At 39.1% G+C, this 19,952-nt stretch overlaps 1 protein-coding gene across 2 annotated transcripts in view; it reads right to left on the bottom strand.

The window, feature by feature from the left end:
• Window positions 1–19,952, bottom strand: part of septin9b (septin 9b) — a 112,284-nt gene that overhangs the window by 38,059 nt on the left and 54,273 nt on the right. The window contains exon 1 of one of the 2 annotated variants that reach the window (XM_084128046.1): window positions 3,354–3,450. The exons of the other annotated variant lie outside the window; for it this stretch is intronic. The gene's annotated coding sequence lies outside the window, so the exon portion shown is untranslated. Of the gene's footprint in view, window positions 1–3,353; window positions 3,451–19,952 lie in introns of those variants that run through there. 2 annotated transcript variants of the gene reach the window in all.

Genomic DNA, 19,952 nt, shown 5'->3' with positions numbered 1-19,952 from the left:
AGCACAAAAGATGACTTAACAGTGCCTTAAATATAAAGAAAAGTAAGCATGAAATTGCTGGGAAACCTGCCATTTTTGTAGGTATTATATGGTGGGATTGGGCTAGCATTTTATATAATAATGGTATTTGTTGAACAAAGAAGTTAACTTTGAATTTTAAAATTCAGTTGTTGTTTTTCCTCTTTGTTGACTGGCATAATGGGGTGAATGGTTAGGGGCTTGGGGGAGGCATTTATTGCTAATAATATTGGCTGCTTTTGTTGTAAATTGATTAAATTCATTTTTAAAATTGATGTGTACAATGTTCCACCAATCCTTGTGGAATTCTAAATAAGCCCAAGCCTATCTAATAGCCTAATCTTTTGGAAACAGAATGTTTCTTTCAAGGGCACCTGAAACAACCAGAAGTGTACTGTAATCCAATTTATATTTGTGTTGATTTTCATTTCAGTGTCTCATGAGGTAAATTTAGACTCCTTGGACAGCATGCATCAAACACTATCAAAGCTGCCAATGCACAACCATGTCAGACCCCGGATAAAATACTCCACAGAACAAACCAAGAGCTAGGCATGTATTTAGGCCATTCTCTTTTCCATCTGTTTTGAGCTGTGTACAGCTAGTTTACCTCAAAACTCCTGTTAAAAGCCAGATGAATACTACTCAATGTTGATCTGTAGACTGAACTCTGGTGCTCAGCATGAAGAATGCTACTGGAGGCCTCATCTTTCATTCTGCTCGTCCCGTGAGAATTCAACCTTTGCCATTACATGCCACAAGCAGATGGTGACGAAGGGTGGTAAAATATAGTTTTCTACAGAGAATCTTCTAGTAAGGAAAGTGTCTCTGGCACTGAAAGTAAGTGAGTGCTGTAGGCAAGCAAAATTGCAGAGAACCAAAAGATCCATGTGAAAAATGATCACAATCACAAATGATCATTTGATGATCACAAATTTTTATTCAGATAAGTCACAAGGAAATCAATGCATATTTACGGCACTATAATGTAAATGTTTAATCTGACGCTTAAAGGAACACTCCACAGTTTTTTGAAATAGGGCTTATTCACATTCTTTCATACATTTAGATAGGTGGGTAAATGCATTTTTGTCTCAGTGCATGCATTGTTTTAGTTTGACAGGGTCAGCGCTAGCTTAGCTTAGCACAATGAATGGAATCCTTTGTTGCCAGCTAGCATGGCCTGAGTAAAAGTGATAAAAAAACAAACAAAAAAAAACATGTAATTACTTCTTGTGGCCTGCGTATTCACAACGAGTACAAATAGCGATGCAGATTAACACTAGGCAATTTCCTAGGCAGATATTGACTTGGGACTATATTAGGGGGAAGAATAGGCGAAGCACAGCTACTAAGGCGAAGCACTGCTACTTGGGCGCAGAGATATCACACAACACATGAAATCCCACGACTTCCGTCAACATACCGGTGTGAATAGTAGCTGCCTGGCTATTTTCCCAACAGTACATGAATCAAGGTGGTAAAAAAAGCCAATTTAATATAATGACTGCAAGAAGCATGCACAATTGCTGAAATGAACACTTATTAAGTTATTTTTCACATACACACACACACACACATACATATATATATATGTATATATATATATATATGTATATATGTATATATATATATATATGTATATATATATATATGTATATATATATATATATATATATATATATATATATATATATATATATATATATATATATATATATATATATTACACCTTGGAATACCTCTTTTATTCATTTGAAGAAGTACCAAGCAGGCCTGGTTATCATCCAAAGCTGACAAACCCAAAACAGGCAAATATTGGTTAATGAATCAGCCTGTCAATATATAGGCCTATCGGTCTACCACTATTGTGAAGAACAAAATAGGAAACTGAACATAAATGTTGAGGCTTTACACATTTTAACATGTCCAAAACATTAATAAAACTGATGGCCAATCTTAGACAAATGTGATATGGTATGGTGGGACACAAGCATTCTCATTTTCCGCATGCACTCATCATCACGCATGTAAATAATTAACAACAGTGTTCAACAACAGATTATCTTTCATTTTCACATCATTTCAGAACCGATCATTCTTACATTGAGATTTAACCCATGTAATGTACCATAAAAAGTAATTGCAGTGCCTAATAAAGTTAACCCCCAACTGGCTACCTCAAAGTTTTATTTTTTTCCTTTCTTTCTCTTTACATTTGGAGCATGACAAATATTCAATTGTGGGTATTCAAACACCATTAGATGTGTGTTATGATGTTACAAAATAGGTTAAAGCTTCGAAAAAGAAGGAAAACCGCTGTAGTGGAATAATATATTATAGCAAAAGAAAAAGGTCAAAGGGCAGCTGTTCTACAGATGTGGAAGGATTTTCTGTTTAATAATTGGGTCGATATATAAGGAAGTGGAGTTTTATCTGAAAAAGGAACTCTGCTGAACATATCATATAACCTTGCTGATGTAACTGAAGATGACAGAAGTATTTGTAATTGGTTTATAACGAAGCGCAAACACACCTGAAAGATCAATGTGCTCGATAGATTGCTAACTTCTGTTACTGTAAAAAAAAAAAAAAAAAAAAATGACTGGAAGTAATCTGACACTGACAAATGGAATGAGAAGTTAAACAGTGGAACAGAACAGATCTGTGCTGAATACAAACAGGCCATTAACTTACATGTTAATGATAACAATTAAACAACAGAAACTATATTGTCAAAAATAAGAGAATACATAGGAAGCCATTCAAATAATTGGTGATTGGGTATTTATAAAAAAACTCAGAGCAAATGTCAACAGCTGACACATGTGGGATGCTGGGCCCAATGTAAACTAGGCTAATTAAAAGAACGGACCAAAAATGTCTGATGGTGAAACTGAGAGCAGTGATGACACACACCCCACACAAAGAAAGGAGAGGGCCAGGAGGCGGGGAGAAAGGGAGGGGGGTGGAAGAAAAGTAAAGGAGGGGTTCACTGAGCTTATCATCTGTTTTAATGCACAGACAAACAAGAGAAAGAGAGGTCTTAAAACACAGTACAAAATCCCACAAACGCTAGCCAAAACCTCCTCTACTCTTTCTCTCTCACTTGCTTCCTTTCCTCACTGGCAAGAACACCGTTAGGACACCTGGGAAACTTGTGCATGCAGCAACACACACACACACGCACGCACGCACGCACGCACGTCACGCAGTCTGTAGCTCTGTAAAAGCATTATAGCCTCTCTGAATGAGACTTTGGAAAGAGATATAAAACTCACGCAGAGAAAGTCTGTTTTAACCGAAGTAAACATGGAGAGCAGATAGTGACTCACCCTTGGTTTAGTAGCTCTTTATCTCTCTTTCTGTCCCTCTTTCTCTGTGCCCGAGTCAGCCTGCAACACCAGCTGGACTCACAGCCACGCCCACTCTAGAGTCATGTGACCACAGAACAGCCAAGCAGCACTCATCACCCATTCATACAGGGTATAGTAGAATCTGTCATGGTGTGTGTGTGGCTCAGGTTTTGCTTACATTTTGGCGACCAAATGTCTCCAAGAAATTTGCTAAACTTTTACTTAATGTACAGTAAGGGAAGGATAACGGCTTAATAAAATAATGTCTGAGACATTTTAGGTAGAGTAAGTAGAAAATATCATAGCTCAGCAATGGTAGTCAAAAATCCCCACCATGATATTAAACAAACATTTGTTTGTCTGTTTGTATAAGAGACCCTTAAATTATTATTAGTAGCATATAATTGTAAGTGGATCAGTTTTGTTTAGAATTCTGAAAAATAACTTGTTTTATAAATGCATTCATTCATTCATTTAAGATGTCATATTGTATTAAAACATATTTATATTAACATATTTATATTTTAGCGTAAATATAAACTTCTGGTGGAAATATGTTCTTCCCATAATCAAATTAGTTCTCCAAAAAATATATTTTAAACTATTGATATGAATTATTATCATTACTAATCAAAATATCTTTAGATTCTGATATGGTAAGTTTTTTTTAAATAAATTTACTTAATTTTAACAATTTTAATGCATAACTGAGTAGCTCTTTTGGCATCACTCGTTCATTGTGCCTAGTATATATCATATTAGAACTGAAAGAAAATATTAATAAACAATAACCATTTACTTTTCTCTTTCAAAAAGATATTTTGTAGCAGAATGTTACATGAAGATTAGTGCAAAAATGTCTTAGAAATATTGCACACCAAATTACAGTAAGTTTATAATGATTATAATGCTCTTCACTACATACTATTAATAATACATTTAGTAAAATGAAAAAATAATAAATCACAACAATATTCAGTCACTGTCAGTACAAGAGAAAGTGATTTAACGTAACTTTCCTATCACTGTATCAGCAGTAAAACGCATAATTGAACATGTGCATAAGTATGCCTGTGTATACAAGTGGATATGTGTGTCTATATTTTTTGCATGGGCAAGAATGTAAACATGCAAAATGCAGGAAGTCGTTAAAAAGCACAAAATCTGTAGCCTATCTTTAGGTTAAAGGAAACCCAGGTATCGCTGTTCATTTGAAACAGTTCTTCTGAGACAAACTTCATGTGTCTGAGAGAGTAACCACCACATCCAGCCACCTAGCTAGACTGATAACAGAAATGATAAAACAGCATTCTACACCGATTGTAATGATAGGACAGTAACGTTCAGCGTTTATTTCGGCTTTTGAGATGGCAAAAACTTCAAAACAATTCTTAAGACACTGAGAATAATGAGAGAGGTCAAGCCATGATTTTAGAGTAGGAAATAGTCTGTCAGAGATGCATTAGTGTGTAATCCTAAATACGTCTGAGAACAGCTACATTATGTTACTCAGGAACTCTTGTTCAGAGAAAGACACACATAGAGAGAGAGAGAGAGAGAGAGAGAGAGAGAGAGAGAGAGAGAGAGAGAGAGAGAGAGAGAGAGAGAGAGAGAGAGAGAGAGAGAGACTTCCTGTAGGTTTTTTTCTGCTTATCTTAATTACGCATATACATACGAGATTGGTCCTTAGAGGTTTGACCACATGACTTCCTGTTCATGATAACCACCATAAACATCCAAGTATTACTGGCCGGTTGTTGCTCTTCACACATAGTAAGCCTCTTCCTGAGATTTCTAGACTGGAATTGTTTGTTATTCTATAATGAATGTTTATGTTGTTTTACTCACAGGAAGTTATCAGAAAGCAAATTAAGGTGTATCACTGCCCGAGAGCAAAATGAGGAAAAACCACAGAGAGAGACAAAAAGACAACGAGATAGAGAGTGTAGAGGAGGAATTGTGCTGTGCAAGATCAGATATGATAGTGAAATGCACGCTTTATAATTATAGCATATGGAATTGATTTCACAGCTTTCTTAGTCCTGAGGCAGTGAGGATGACTCATTCTTAAGGCCTTCAGAGATTTAAGACTGCAGCTCTGTCTTATCTGGAAAAGGCTTGGGTTTAATTCATTCCTGTCCCCCTGGTGTTGTTCTGTCCCAAACAACTGAAGGACATTTAGTTTGAGGATGATATGTGGTTAGAGTAAAGCTGTCACCTTCAGACATCTTATAGATCCACGGTGAGCCATTGATTAGAAGCATTTAAGTGTCCAAACATGCAAAGCTTGTGCTTTAATTTTACTCAGTAGATCCTCACACAATGGCTGTCTGAAAGCTGAAAAATACTGCCTCCACAGGGAGCATACAGAGATAGGAGCGCATGTCCGAATTCTATGATCGTGTCACATCCTATCTACCGTACATATCCTGTATCTGAATTTTTTTTTAAGGCAGCATAGATGTATCCCTCACTGATATACCACTATCCTCTACGTTAAAGGGTAACTCTCATCAAAATGCAACCTAGGGTCTTTTTGTTAATCTACCCGAGGCAAACTTTCGTTTAAAAGCATAATTAGAATGGAAATGCCACTTTTAAGTTTGACCGTATTTTCGTTTTCGGTCAAATTGCCTTTTGAATGGGAGAGCTTGGGGCACTTCTATGACAGCATCAAAATCGCTATTTTAAAAACACTAAGAAGGCTCGACACAACATGAAACTTTGCTCGAAGTATCACCAGGTAAAAACTTGTGTACACGAGCTGAAACCTAACGTAAGATTTGATCGTAGCCACCGCTAACGTTCATATTGATAGAAGCCAGTTTGTGTGGAAACTGAAGAAAACGAGGGCCAAGGAGAATAAATAGGAGAGCAAATACAGAGGTTAATGAGGGAGAGCAGGTGGGACAAATGAACCAATAATGAAGAAGAAGGACGGAGTTACAACAATAGGCAGGAGAGCAGTCACATAGAAACAAACATGACAAGCCATGTGCTTACACCAAACATGACAACAACAAGAGCTAGGGGTGTAACGGTACGCGTATTCATATTGAACCGTTCCGGTCGGTACAAGGCTTTCGGTTCGGTGTTCGGTACACATTTTCAAACCGAACGGTTAGTTTGACCATTTTTCCTGCCGACCAAAATTTCGTTATTTTTCTAATGTAGACGTGTCCAACATCAAATGTGCAGAACGAAACTGAGCTACTCGTTATTGTGTGGTTGACGGACCGTTTATCAGTTTGGACCAGTGCAGCGCGAGCCGATCTTGATCAAGCGACACTGTTACTACACAGACAGTGCTAAGAGATCCAGTAAATAAATAATTTGAATTCGCCACTTAAGTAATAACATCGCTGCGAGATCTAGTGAGAAACATTCACATTTCTCCGTTATTAACGGATCAAACAGCGCTGACGTGGAAACCTGGAAGAAACAGTGCCATGAATGAACTATCCAGTGTCCACAGATCTGCAACATTCACCATGGATTTACTGTAGTAACACTAACTGTAACCATGGAAGTTTGGCAGGAATAGTAGGCTATAATCCTTTCAAGTAACATTACGTTGGTTTTATTTTGACATTATGAATAAAATTGATGCCCTCAAATGTTAATCTGAACTAAAATAGACCTTTGTTTATAACTACTACAATATTAGGCTACATTTCATTTTTTCCAAGGAGCTGTTTTGTTTTATATGCTCCTAAGAAGAGTCTATTATAGCTCCATCATTGCTCAAAGAAAAAAAAAAAAAAAAGAAAAAAAATCATACTTTGTTAGTTTTAATAAAAAATAAAAAAAATTCTCTGGCATTTCTTTCTTTTTGCTGTATCGAAAATGTACCGAACCGTGGCACAAGTGTATCGTATTGAACCGAACCGTGGCACAAGTGTATCGTATTGAACCAAACCGTGAATTTTGTGAACCGTTACACCCCTAACAAGAGCACATTGCAAGTGAACACAATAGCCATGTGCTCAAACAAAACGTTAGGCTTGTTCGACTTGAACCAGCGCTGCACAGACCGATCGGTGAATGACATCAAAATACCGTGAGAGCGGTTAGAGAGCAGACGCTCCATATGCTTTTCAATCGCTCTCGCGGTACTTTGATGTCATAAACCGATCGGTCTGTGCAAGTCGAACAAGCCTATTATATGAACACGCAGCCAATGAGAGCTCTCACCAAAACATGACAACACGAAAGCACACGGCAGATGTAAAACAAATGAGCCACGTGGTCCACAGCACAAGACAACACACAGCTGATTATAAACACAAACCGCGTGCTACACAGAACACAACAAACCACACGCGGACAGAACTTTCCATTCTGTGACAGTTTAGCTAAAAAATTAAAGCTGGCGTCTGAAAGGTTTTTTTCGAGAGAAAGTCAAGAATTACTATTGTAGTAAGTAATTAAATGTCATTAGGTGTCAGTGCTCTGTCACCAATCAAGAGTAAACCAGACCGAAGTGACAGAACCCAAACAGGTCAATTTGAACTATTTGTAATTTAAATGTTTGTGATACTAAATTGTCGGGTAAGAGAAGTACCACGTTTAAATATTTTGCCATTGCTTGAGCAAATAAATATAAAAATCTATGCAGAAGTACTAAATAGAATATTATGCTGTTTATATTTATTGTTTTAACGTGAAATACGTCTGTGAAAGATTGTATAACTGTACTGTAAAAAAAGAAAAAGAAAAGGCATAGTCAATTTCTTTTCAGTAACTTTTGGATTTAAAATCAAAATAATAAAGAACTACTTTTTTGGTACAAATATTACTGTAAATACTACTTTATTTGTGGTATACAGAAGCCGTGAAGCAGTTGTGCAATGCAAATGCATCTTACGTGAAAGCAATTAAGATGCTTCTGCACCACATATATGGGCCTACAGCATACAAACTGCAAACAGATCATGTGTGAAATGATCGTAAGCTTTCGGAAGCAGCCTCCACCTAATTCCTTTATGGCTGCTTACAAAATGGGCCATTTGAAGTCCCTGTCAGGAACAAAAGAGTTAAAAAGGGAAAAATAACCTTGGGAAAATGTGTTCATTTGTTTAAAGCCTATTTGTCTGAGGTATAGTAAAAGACTATACCTCAGACAAATAGGCTATAAATAAATGAAAAATTGCCATTAGCACTGATAACAGAGCCCAAAAAGACATCAAGGCCCGAATAAATAAAGCAAGAGGAGCTTTTAGCAGGCTCAGAACCATCTGGAAGTCTAAACAGATAAGCCTCAGAACAAAGATCAAGCTTTACAACAGCAATGTTACATCAGTGGATCTCTATGGCTCTGAATGTTGGAGAATAGTGAAAACAGACATGAGCAAGGTAGATGGCTTCCATAACAGTTGTCTTAGGAAGATCTGCAACATCTACTGGCCCAATACCATCTCTAATGGCAACCTGTACAAAAAGACAAGATCCAAGAACATATCTCAGGAGATAGATACGCCGAATAAGATGTCTCTGTCATGTACTCAGGATGTCTCAGGAAAGGATACCCAAAGTGGCTTTGTGTTGGACACCACCTGGCGAGCGCAAACGAGGCAGGCCAAGAACAACATGGAGACGGACAGTGGCGACAGAGCTGGAAGAAATGGGGCTCTCATGGGGAGAAGAACAGTTCACAGCTCAGGACAGACCTAGATGGAAAGAGCCAGTAGAGGCCTTATGTCTCACCCAGGACGAAGAGGATTAAGTAAGTATGGTAAAAGACAGACAGTGTATTGTAATCGAGTTTAAGTTGTTCCAGTTGTGTGGTAATTTGCTGCACTGCTTCTAACATGTTTACAGTTACTCACACCACAGGTCCACATCACAACTCTCATGAATAGTGTTGTTCATCACTTCGGAATCACTAGAGAATGAAACCTCCTAGAGCTAGATGAACCCTGCTGTTCTGTATTCTGAGGCTGACAGCTGTGAGTCATGAGGTCATAATGTGCAGAACACACAGGGAACATAAGGTAGGTCAAAGGTTATTTTGCACCCCCCACCGACTAAATAATTTCTCATTCTCTCCCTCAAACAGACACATCAATGCTTTTCATCTGAGTCCACCGCAAAAACACAATGCAGCCGGGCCACTGCGGGGGAAGGGGTGAGGTTGGGGTTCAAATAATATCCCTATGCGTTGATCCTTGTTATTAGGGATGTGCCTGAAGCCAAATTAGGCATGTTAATGACAATAACAATAAAAAACTTAGATGCTATTGCTCCTTGTGCTTGCTGGATAACAGGTGAGTCAGGTGAAAGCACAATATTTTAGATAAAATTACAACACAATGGTGAGTTTGTAAATTTAAAGGACAATCAAATAGTCATGTTGTGTTTTCTGATGCAAGCTTGTGATGATGCATTGAATGTTGAAGGCCTGTGCTGAAAAGAAACCTCATTTTTTAAAGTCGGCATGAAACAGATATTGCGATAGTCTTTTCTTCCTATTGTGACGTACATATATATATATGAGCGAAACAGCTTCTGGAATGATTAAAATGCCAGTTTGCAGTCAGTTGTGGAGGATAATATAGCCCCACTCTCTGCCGAGACATACGTCATGAAGACACCAGATGCAGTTTTAAGGGGGAGGGGAGGTTAACGTTTTTGATTAAAGATTATGTGTTCATATGAATAAAAAAATAATAAAAAAATTGATGTGCATGGATATATCATTTATAATAAGCACTGCAATATTCTGTGAAGAAAAACGGTCAATTTTGATTTCATGACGATTTAATTCACTCAAAAATGAAAGTTCATTAATTCATTAAGTCATTAATTACTCACCCTCATGTCGTTCCAAACCCATAAGACTTTAGAACAAAAAATTAAGATATTTTTGATTAAATATGAGAGCTTTCTGTCCCTCCGTAGACAGCTACACAACTGACACTTGATGTTTCATACAGAGATCGTAAAACTATTTCATTTGAATTGAGTGGTTCAGTCAAAATTTTCTGAAGAGACTCGATCACTTTATATGATGAACAGGTTTAATTTAGGCTTTAATTTACATATAAACATCGATCAGCAAACATAAACACAAGCTCAACTGAACCTGAGGAAGCTCAAACTTGCTGCTTGACACATGAGAACAAACCTCATTGGCTCTTGCAGAAGCTCAAACATGCTGTGTAACACGACAATGAATCTCATTGGTTCTCGCACGTCAAGCAAACATGCTTGAGCATCCGTTTACCATAACTGATGTGTAAGTTGATCAATGTTTATTATATGTGAAGCAGACACAGACAGTGTTCTCAGACGCATGCTTATTACTGCACTAAAGAAACTGAGTTTATGAGACTGTGTTCAGTGAGACTGAGATCAGATTTCATTGGTGATTTCAAATATAAAATTTAATCATAAGCTTCGATGTTCCCCATTCAGAGACATAGGAGCTGTACCTGCATGACTTAAATAGCTGGCCGAGAGTCGTTTCAAAGTGGCTGCCGAAAGTTGCTGTGCGCCAGTTCAGAGGCATGCCCTCCTGTTCATTCATCCATTGCTCCAATGGAACTTTCCTATCTGCTAATGCCATAAACTAATCAGCGGAACGGAGTGTTCATAGCACTAAAATGAATTGAACTGTATAAAACGTAGTTTTAAGTAAGCTTTGTGTTTTACAGTCTTGCATTCGATGTAGGAGTAAGCTACGCTTATAGGGCAGTAGCAAGTCCTGCTACATCAGCGTAGCAGATCTATTCCGCCAAGACCAAATATATCAGCACTGACATACCCATTACCATGCCAAACACTCAGAGAGTTGTCATGAAAGAAATATATTTCAGACACATCATTTAGGCTGCCATCATTTATAACTGACTCTTTCCTATGAGGGTAATAGTCATTTTAATTCAAATATGAGGGTTAATTATTTTCATTTAAATACATTTCCACTATCTGAAAAGCAGTGAAAAGGTCTTAGTGTTTCAAAAAACATTAAAAAGCTTTATTAACATTCTATTTCATTCTATTTCATTTCATTGGAAACTCACATGTGATAATTATTACAAAACTTGATACAAATTGAAATGCAATTTCACTGCCTGGAAAGTAGTTAAACACATTGCATTGAAAACATTGTTTCTATTTTGAAATTCCAAATCAATGATTGTAGCACAGTGAAAAAAAAAAGAAAAAAAGAAGAAGACTCTTCTTTGTTTTTGATTTGTTAATCATCATTTTTAGAGCATCCCTGCTTGTGAGTGTATGAGGTCAAAAGGCAGTGGCATCTTTCACATCTTCCAAACTGGCATTTGATAATTTACCCAAGTGCCTGACTTCCACAACAATATATGCCTTATATTCTTCATCTCTACCCTCACCCTCACTGCTTCTATCCTCCTTGATCGTCAAATTCTTCCTTTCTTACTATGACCTCATTTTCTGATGCACTGCATGCCATCACGATCATCAATACTTTCTGGAAAAGGTTCAGATTTTCTTCTCTGCCTTCTATAAAACTTACTAACATCAACCTAAAAACACAACCTCAGAAAAGACTATTATACTGACTGCCAATACTGAACAATAGCCAGCTACACAGAAAATATGTATCCCTTTAAAAGGACTTTGTTATTTATGCATATATAACACACAGATTTTTTGTTCTTTGAGCTATTGTTTTTACAAAATGTGCATTAAAACTTTTGGATGTATAATGATATTTCATTTTTTATTTTATTTTATGAATTTATATGTATTTTCTAGTCTAAAATTAACTCACTATGGAGCCTTGACAGCATGTGACCTAACATGTGCTAATGTCCCCTTCACTTCCTTGTTGCCAAAAATGTTCAACACATGGCAAATAGATTTTAATTTTATTGGCTGAAGGGGATGTCTATGATATTACTAAAATTATAATTTTTTTTGGTTGAACATTGTATTTTAACTGCAATTTTCCTTGCGTCATTTATAAATGACGATGTCCCATAAAGGGTTAAGGCCACACTGTACAACCTCTTATAAAGTTAAAAGACTGAAGTGTTTAAATAATTATATTAAGACAAAAAAGAACAAAAAATGAGAGATTAAGAGGGAGAGAGATGTCAGAGAGCGATCAGGCACATAGAATATCTAGGATAAGACACAGGAGGAAGTCAGAAGAGCCCCAGGATAAAGTCATTTGAACAGAGATGGTTTGCACTGTGGTGGGAAACTTGTATGACCCCTGACCTTCCTCTCGCCATATAAAGTAAACACATGTTTCCGGAAATTTCATCAAGAGAGGACTGTCATATTTCCAGTGACGCATCTCAGCTCAACTCTTCTCAGAGACAGAGGCGTCCTCTGTCAACAATACACACAACTCTATCAAAAACAACATAAAAGCAACCAGAACTAAACTTTTTGTTTCTGAACTGGACACTCTGGAGTGCAACTGGGTGTGTTTGTTAAAGATTTCCTCACTTCCTTTGAGGCTGTGTACAGTATCGATGTGTCTGAAATTGAATACTTCCGAACTAGATAGTATGCGAAAAACAGTAAGCCAACAGATTAGTACGCCTTACGTCACATGACAGTGACAACATGGAGTAGTAGGGTACAACGGGACAAAAGCCTCACCTTAAGAAAAATTTGCTTTTCACATAGTATGATTGCAGAAAAAAAATGTTTGTATTGAACATTGATGGAGCAACAGATTTTGTGTGAAAATAAATCATAAAAGTTGCAATGTATGAACACATGGGGTAAAAGGTTCACCAGCATGGGGCAAAATGCACACATTATGTATAAAAATACTTAAGCTAAAATAATATATTACTTAATAATAAATAAATAAATTAATAAAGTTTATACTTTTTAGTACAATGTTCTGTTTATTTTAATAAAAATAATTAATTTTTGTTGAATAAAATACCGTCATTAAAATAATATAAAAAAATATTTTAAAAAATACAGATTTTTTATTTATTTTTTAAGTAAAGATTCTGAAAGCATTGAAGAAGATCCTATAATAATTTAATATAGATTTACAGTGGTAACAATAAATTATATTTGATTTTGTAATATGGTTAATATAGTATTTTTAAATATGATGGTTTCATTATAAGTATGGTAATTGTCTCTTAAGGTGGACTGTCATGGTGACAATCAGCCCATCGTCACCAGATCCGCATGCTCCGCCCACTCGTTCACTCTTCCCGAACTACTGATTCAACGCACCTGCACCTCCTCATTTACCTGCACTATATATACCACACACAACCTGCACACCATTGTCTGGTCTCGTCTAACCATGTACAGACTTCTCTTGCTACAACTCCCGTTACCTAGCCTGGGAAAACCCTGATGAACTTCCGGCAAATTTGAGATTTGCTCTGCAAGTCCGTCTGGCCAAGAGCCCATTTTTTCCAAATCAATGCACCAATCACAAACGTTGAGGCGGGCTTTACACGATAACGATAGCGCTTGGATAATCCGTGCTTGAATAATCTGCGTTGAAGCAGATTTTGTACATGACAAACAAGGCTGCCACCGTGGAACATCCAGAACATCACTCGTTCGAATCAGCTATCGCGATCTGGGAAAACCAAGCAAAGAACAACACTCAAAGTCTTCATATCTAAAAAATATGTTGTCACGGTCTTGCCGACTGGATTCGGCAAAAGTCTGATATACCAGCTTGCCCCGTTGGTGGCTAAACGAATGGGTCTTAGCGAGAGCCCCCTGGTAGTGGTTATTTCTCCGTTGGAAGCCCTCATGGAGGATCAGGTCAAGGAAGCGACAAAACTTGCACTCTCAGCTCTACAACTTGGCACTGACAACGAAGAATTAATTCGAAGCGGTCGATGCCAGCTGATATTTGGCAGTCCTGAGTCCTGGCTCCTCAACACGAAATGGCGAGAGATGTTGTGCAGCAAAGTATTTCGGGACAACCTCATGTGGATTGTGGTGGACGAGGTCCATCTGACCTACAAATGGTAAGAAGTGTCAAGTAAACGTACTGTAATGTAGGCTAGCATAATGTTACAATAAGGCATCTGAACTGGATTGTAAATAGGCTACATACACCTAACATACACTGTGCTAGTTGTGAAGGCTATATGCTCTCACGTTTGTTGAATGCACTATCGTCAAGGTCGGACGTGATGAAACTTATATTAGCCTACAGTCTAGTTAGCATAGATTCAGGGGAGTTTTTTTTTATCAGTAATGTTATGTTTTAAATGTCAGTAGTTGTTGAGCTTGTTAACTCCGTTGCTCTGCATACACCATCTCCTTCATCGCTCTGATTGGTTTTAGATCTATCCAATTGCGCCATTTGTGCGACGTCCGTTGGTGAAGCCCCTTTGGAAATGGGCTGTGAATGAACCTTCCCTAGACCCACTCTCAGTTACAACTGAGAAGGGTCTGGTGTCTACCAGGCTACCCGTTACCAGCCTGAGACTTACCTGCCTGACTACCTGTCTTCGGATGCCCATCTTCAGTCTTCTGTCTTCTGTCTTCTGTCTTCAGTCTTCAGTCTTCAGTCTTCTGTCTTCTGTCTTCTGTCGTCTGATCCCGAGCCGTTGTGTGTTCAATCTGTACCATCTGCACCTGTGATCATCATATTCCACCCAGCTAAGTCACAGTGAAACTGCTTGAACTTCACATTCACACATTCACCCTTCCATCGACCAGTGTATGTTCCCTGCATCCTATCCTGTTGGTATACGTATAATTAGTATTCTTATAATTGTTACATTTAAGTTATAGCCACAATTTAATATGCAAATTATATTAATTAGAAAAGGCTTTTATTTGTACTTAAAAGATAAAATAACGGAGCTGTGCACTCGGGTTTATGGCTGCTATAAATTTGACCTGCCACAAGATGGCACTGTTTTCGACACTCCTGACGAATCTTTTCCCAGAACAATCAGAGAAAAGCTTCAGAGCTTCAAGAGGCTTCATTTCTCCATCCCTACTGTGCAGGACAGTGGTGCCATGTACCAGCTTCTTTGACGCGATTATTGGGTTAACTGACTCATAACGTGTGCAATATCTCACAACCTCCCGAGTTCCGAGAGCATGGCCATGGGAACGTTGTAATCACAACTTTCCTGCTGTTTTCATTTTCAGGCGAAAACACATCTGTGTTTGGTATGGGTTCAACATCAAGATTGGTTTGCGGCGATAGCCCTAAAGGACGTGTATTTTCATTTCTGAATTTTCACTGAATGCTAAGGGAATGCTAATTCTCGCACAGCTAAGGGAAGTGGGCATTTACCTTATTAACTATCTAGACACCTGGCTAATTCTAGCACACTCTTGAGATCTATTGTGTGCACACAAGGACCTGGTGCTCGAGCATCTCATCCGGTTGGGGTTTCAGGTCAATGCCCAGTCGGTGCTGAAATGCCTAAATTCTTTCAGGCAGAAAAGCGGTCCCACTGAAACAATTTCAGAGGCTCCTGGGGCATATGGTGTCCTTAGCTCCGGTAACAACGCTCTAGTTGATGCAAATGAGACCGCTCCAGCACTGACTTAAGACTTGAGTCCTGAGATTGGTTTGGTGCCATGGCACACATTGTTGTGTGTGCCATTGTTGTGTGTGCCATCACACCGATCTGCTGCACTTTCAGTCCTTGGACAGACCTTGCATCTCTATGGGAAATTTATAAAAAGTGTCAAAGTGAGTTTTTGTCAGGCTGGGGGGCTGTTTGCAACGAGCATGCAGTCTATAGACCCTGGACAAGGCCCGACTCCATTGACACATCAACTGCCTTGAGTTTCTGGCTGTATTTCTGGTCCTATGGAGGTTTCAGCCATCAATCTATGGCAAGCATCTGTTGGACCAGACAGACAACACGGCAATGGGGGTGTACATAAGTGACTGAAGTCACTGCATGCCACTCACATCCCGAGTGACCTCAGTTGTGCAGTGGATTCATTCTCGTGACAGGTGATGCTCTGTGGAGAGTAGAGACTCCATCCCCAGGTAGTCCAGCTTATCTGGAGTTGATTCGGCGAAGCACCAATATATCTGTTTGCTTCGGTGGAATCCTCCCTCTGCCTTCTATGTTATTCTCTGAGCGGAGCTCCACTCAGCACAGATGCCCTGGCACACAGCTGACTCTGCGGACTGCGCAAATATCACCAGCAGTGACTGACACTATAATTCTAGCCAGGGCCCCCTCTACGAGGTGGCTGTATGCATTGAATTGGAGTCTCTTCACTAATTGATGTTCTTCCCGAGGCGAAGAACCACGGGTCAGTGCTTTCTTTCTTGCTGCAGGAAGGGCTGGAGAGGCTGCTATCCTCTTCCACCTTGAAGGTGTATATTGCTGCTACAACAGCACATCACAACGCAGTCAACGGTAAGTCCTTAGGGTCATCATCAGGTTCCTCAGAGTCGTGAGGAGGTTGAATCCTCCAAGACCATGTCATTTTTCCTCTTGGGACCTCTCTTTGGTCTTCCTGGCCCCCCAGAGAGCTCTTTTTGAGCCTTGAAGTCAAGGGAACTGCGAGCGCTATCTGTTAGCGAATCATACCTTGAGTTTAGTCCAGTATACTCTCATGTTGTCCTGAGACCCCCGCCTGGCAATGTGCCCAAAGTTCACTACCCACTTTAGGGATCAAGTTCCTGCCATGTCCAGTGCGCACACTGCACACTTATTTTTGGACCGAACAGAGAGTTCTACCAGAAAGACTCGGGAGATAAAATAATGTAACGAAGCATACATTTATTGACAGCCCAGCAAGCATTATTATAAAGTTCTTTGGCATAGGCCCCGTCCATAGTTCGTAATCCGAGGGTAGCGGATCTGCATCTCCTGCCTGAAGACGAAGGCAGGGGTGCAGCCGACCCCCCTGAGAGGTATGGACAGGACCATCCTGGTGGTGGTGGGGAGGGTGGAGGTTGTTGTCGCATCGGCATCTGCAAACTCAAACAAGTGTAAGTACCGATCTTTTATACAGAAAGTATAAAGACGTGATTGGATAGAAATGAAGGTAATAAGTGACGTAGTAATTAAGGCCCTGTCCCATTTCTCCCCCCTTAAAACTTCCACTTGGTTTTGAGTGCCCTCAAAAGTAAAGTCCCCTCAACGAGGGGAAGTGGAGTTGAAGATCTTTCCCTATGAAATGGGACACCACTATATGCAAATTATATACATGCACATAACTATCCCAGTTATGATCAGGATATAAGTATCCATAATAATATGCTAGAAATCTAATAAAGTAATCAAATGTAAAATAACACAGCATAGTTTATTATAGATAGATTAATGCTCATTAAAGCTAAAGTTATTCATTCAAGAGCTGGGAGAAATTTTCTCTTTGCCTTTAGTTGTTTTATTCACATTAAAGGTGTAATCATTTGCAGGTTTATTAGACGCTGCCACTTTAAGACCGAATGCAGATCTAATAATACAATTTTCTCCCTACTATTCCACAACCAACTCCCATTTAAGACATAAACTGTGTTAAAGTGAATCTCCAAACCGGTCATTTAGCCATATTTTTGTCTGTATTTGATCGTTTAGACGCGCACATGAAACCCAAAGTATAGTTTGCTTGTCTAGTTGCAGTCCGCTTCCGAACGCGCGCCGCCATGGGAACAGGGTCAACGTCTCTTGCGCGGTCATTTTACAATCAAACACCTCCCACAATTTATAATCAGCAGACACTGCATTTTACAACCATCACTGATTGTGCTCAGTGCTGTTTGGGTTTAACGTTAGGGAGAAGTGACAGCGCGCTGTGAAGAAAAAGATGAAGCACTAGATGAACGCGGCTATTTTTTAATAGTTTTACCTCACGTCTTCTTTTTATAATAATTGGAAGCCAACATCGAAAATAAAATTAGATTAACTACCCAGATAAGATGTATATTTGATGGGCAGACTCTCTTGAAGCACTCGGCAGATATCAACATCGTATAGATAGCTTCGTGAAATATTTTCTAACATTAGTGTTCAAAACTTTACAGTCCATTGGATGTGCATCAAACTAACATATTCCAACATATTTAGAAATTTGAACATGCTTATTTGCGAAAATATAATTACAATTCAATTGTTCCTTTCCAGCGGTGTCCGCCATCTTGTTTAAAAAAATTTACCGGCTTGCTGAGCCCGCAAGGTATCCTGGGTAATTTCATCTTCCACTTCGTTTTAAGCCTGCATCGGACCGCACTATGTTTTGAGGGTTGATTTTAAGGGGAGAATAGCACTCCCCCTTGCTCTTTAGAGTATTGGGACACCCTACCCCTACACGAGAATGCGCAAAAACATGGGTTAGGGCAGAAATCTAGGGTAAGGGGAGGTATTGGGACAGGCCCTAAGTCTTCCTGGCATAACTTAAGCTAAAGCTTTCATTTCAGATGCTTTGAGCAGCTCTTTGTCTGTTTCGAGGGACAGCAGAAGGGGCTATCTCCAAACTCAGTGGATTGTGGATGCTATTTTTTGGCATTACCAAACCCAGGACATGGCGTGCCCCCTGGGAGTGTAGGCACACCCCACTTGGGGTGTCTCACCCTCCTGGGCATTAGCAAGCAGTGCCTCCCTGGCAGACATCTGCAGAGCAGCAGGCTGGGCTACACCCAATACCTTCACAAGATTTTACAATCTCTGGGTTGAGTCGGTTTGTCCCGAGTATTATTGGGTATGAACAGGTAAGGTTTGGGCAACTGGCTGGGTGTAGCATTTGCATACAGCACCTTCCCCCTCTCTAAGGCGATAATGTGCACTTTTTTTTGCCCATGCGAGTTCCCCGTTTACGACAAACCCTGGATGCCATCCTATTTCTCCAGCACTCATTGGTAGCTCATCGGAATTTTGCTTCCTGGCCCATTACTTATAGTATGCCTCTTTTCAGGTGAGATTGTGTACTTGGGTTGAGTGCTCCATATGAGCTGATTCCCTGATGGTAATCCCTTATGATGTATTTTCCACTGTTCAGTTTCCCTGTTGGTAAACGCTGTGCCCAGTCACTGCGGGTGTGAGTTTCTCCTGTCTCAGGCAGAACCAACCACAGATACTTCTTTCCCTATGTGGCACTTCCTGACACCCCAGTGCTCCCACTACAATCCTCCCTCCTTTAACTAGTACTAATGAAAATGTAATTCCTGATATCAGAAATAGACATTGTTACTAGGAAAAGTACATTTTTAATATCAAGAATTCACATTTTAAATAGTACAAATTTATTGATATAAAAAAATGCATCCTGTGAATGAATAAAAGCTAAAATGGCTTACCATAGCATGTCACTGTGTTTTAAATGATAAAGCAATACTTGATACTTGATGGTTATTATTTACTGAGGGATGAGCATCCATATTGACCAGTATGTCCAGGCAATCAATATTTTAAATGCAATATAACCTATAAATCAATAGTCAGTGTCAATACATTGCTTTCCATCTTGCTTTATTGCAGAGTTGTAACTAAACTGACTTGGAGACTGGATAAGCATTGTATCGTTTCAAACGTATGTGTGCCTATGAGGTGTGTCATCACGCCCATTTTGTACTGGTCCCCACAGATGTTTCTGCTGGAAAGTGCACGTTTCATTTCGTGCACACGCATATGAATGCATGTTAACACACGAGCTGCA

The sequence above is a fragment of the Abramis brama genome (genome assembly GCF_963993115.1).
Source record: "Abramis brama genome assembly, chromosome: 11".
In the NCBI taxonomy this organism is placed as follows: Eukaryota; Metazoa; Chordata; class Actinopteri; order Cypriniformes; family Leuciscidae; genus Abramis; species Abramis brama.
The sequence above is the reverse complement of the archived record's forward strand: the minus strand, read 5'-3'. Positions and strand labels throughout refer to the sequence as shown.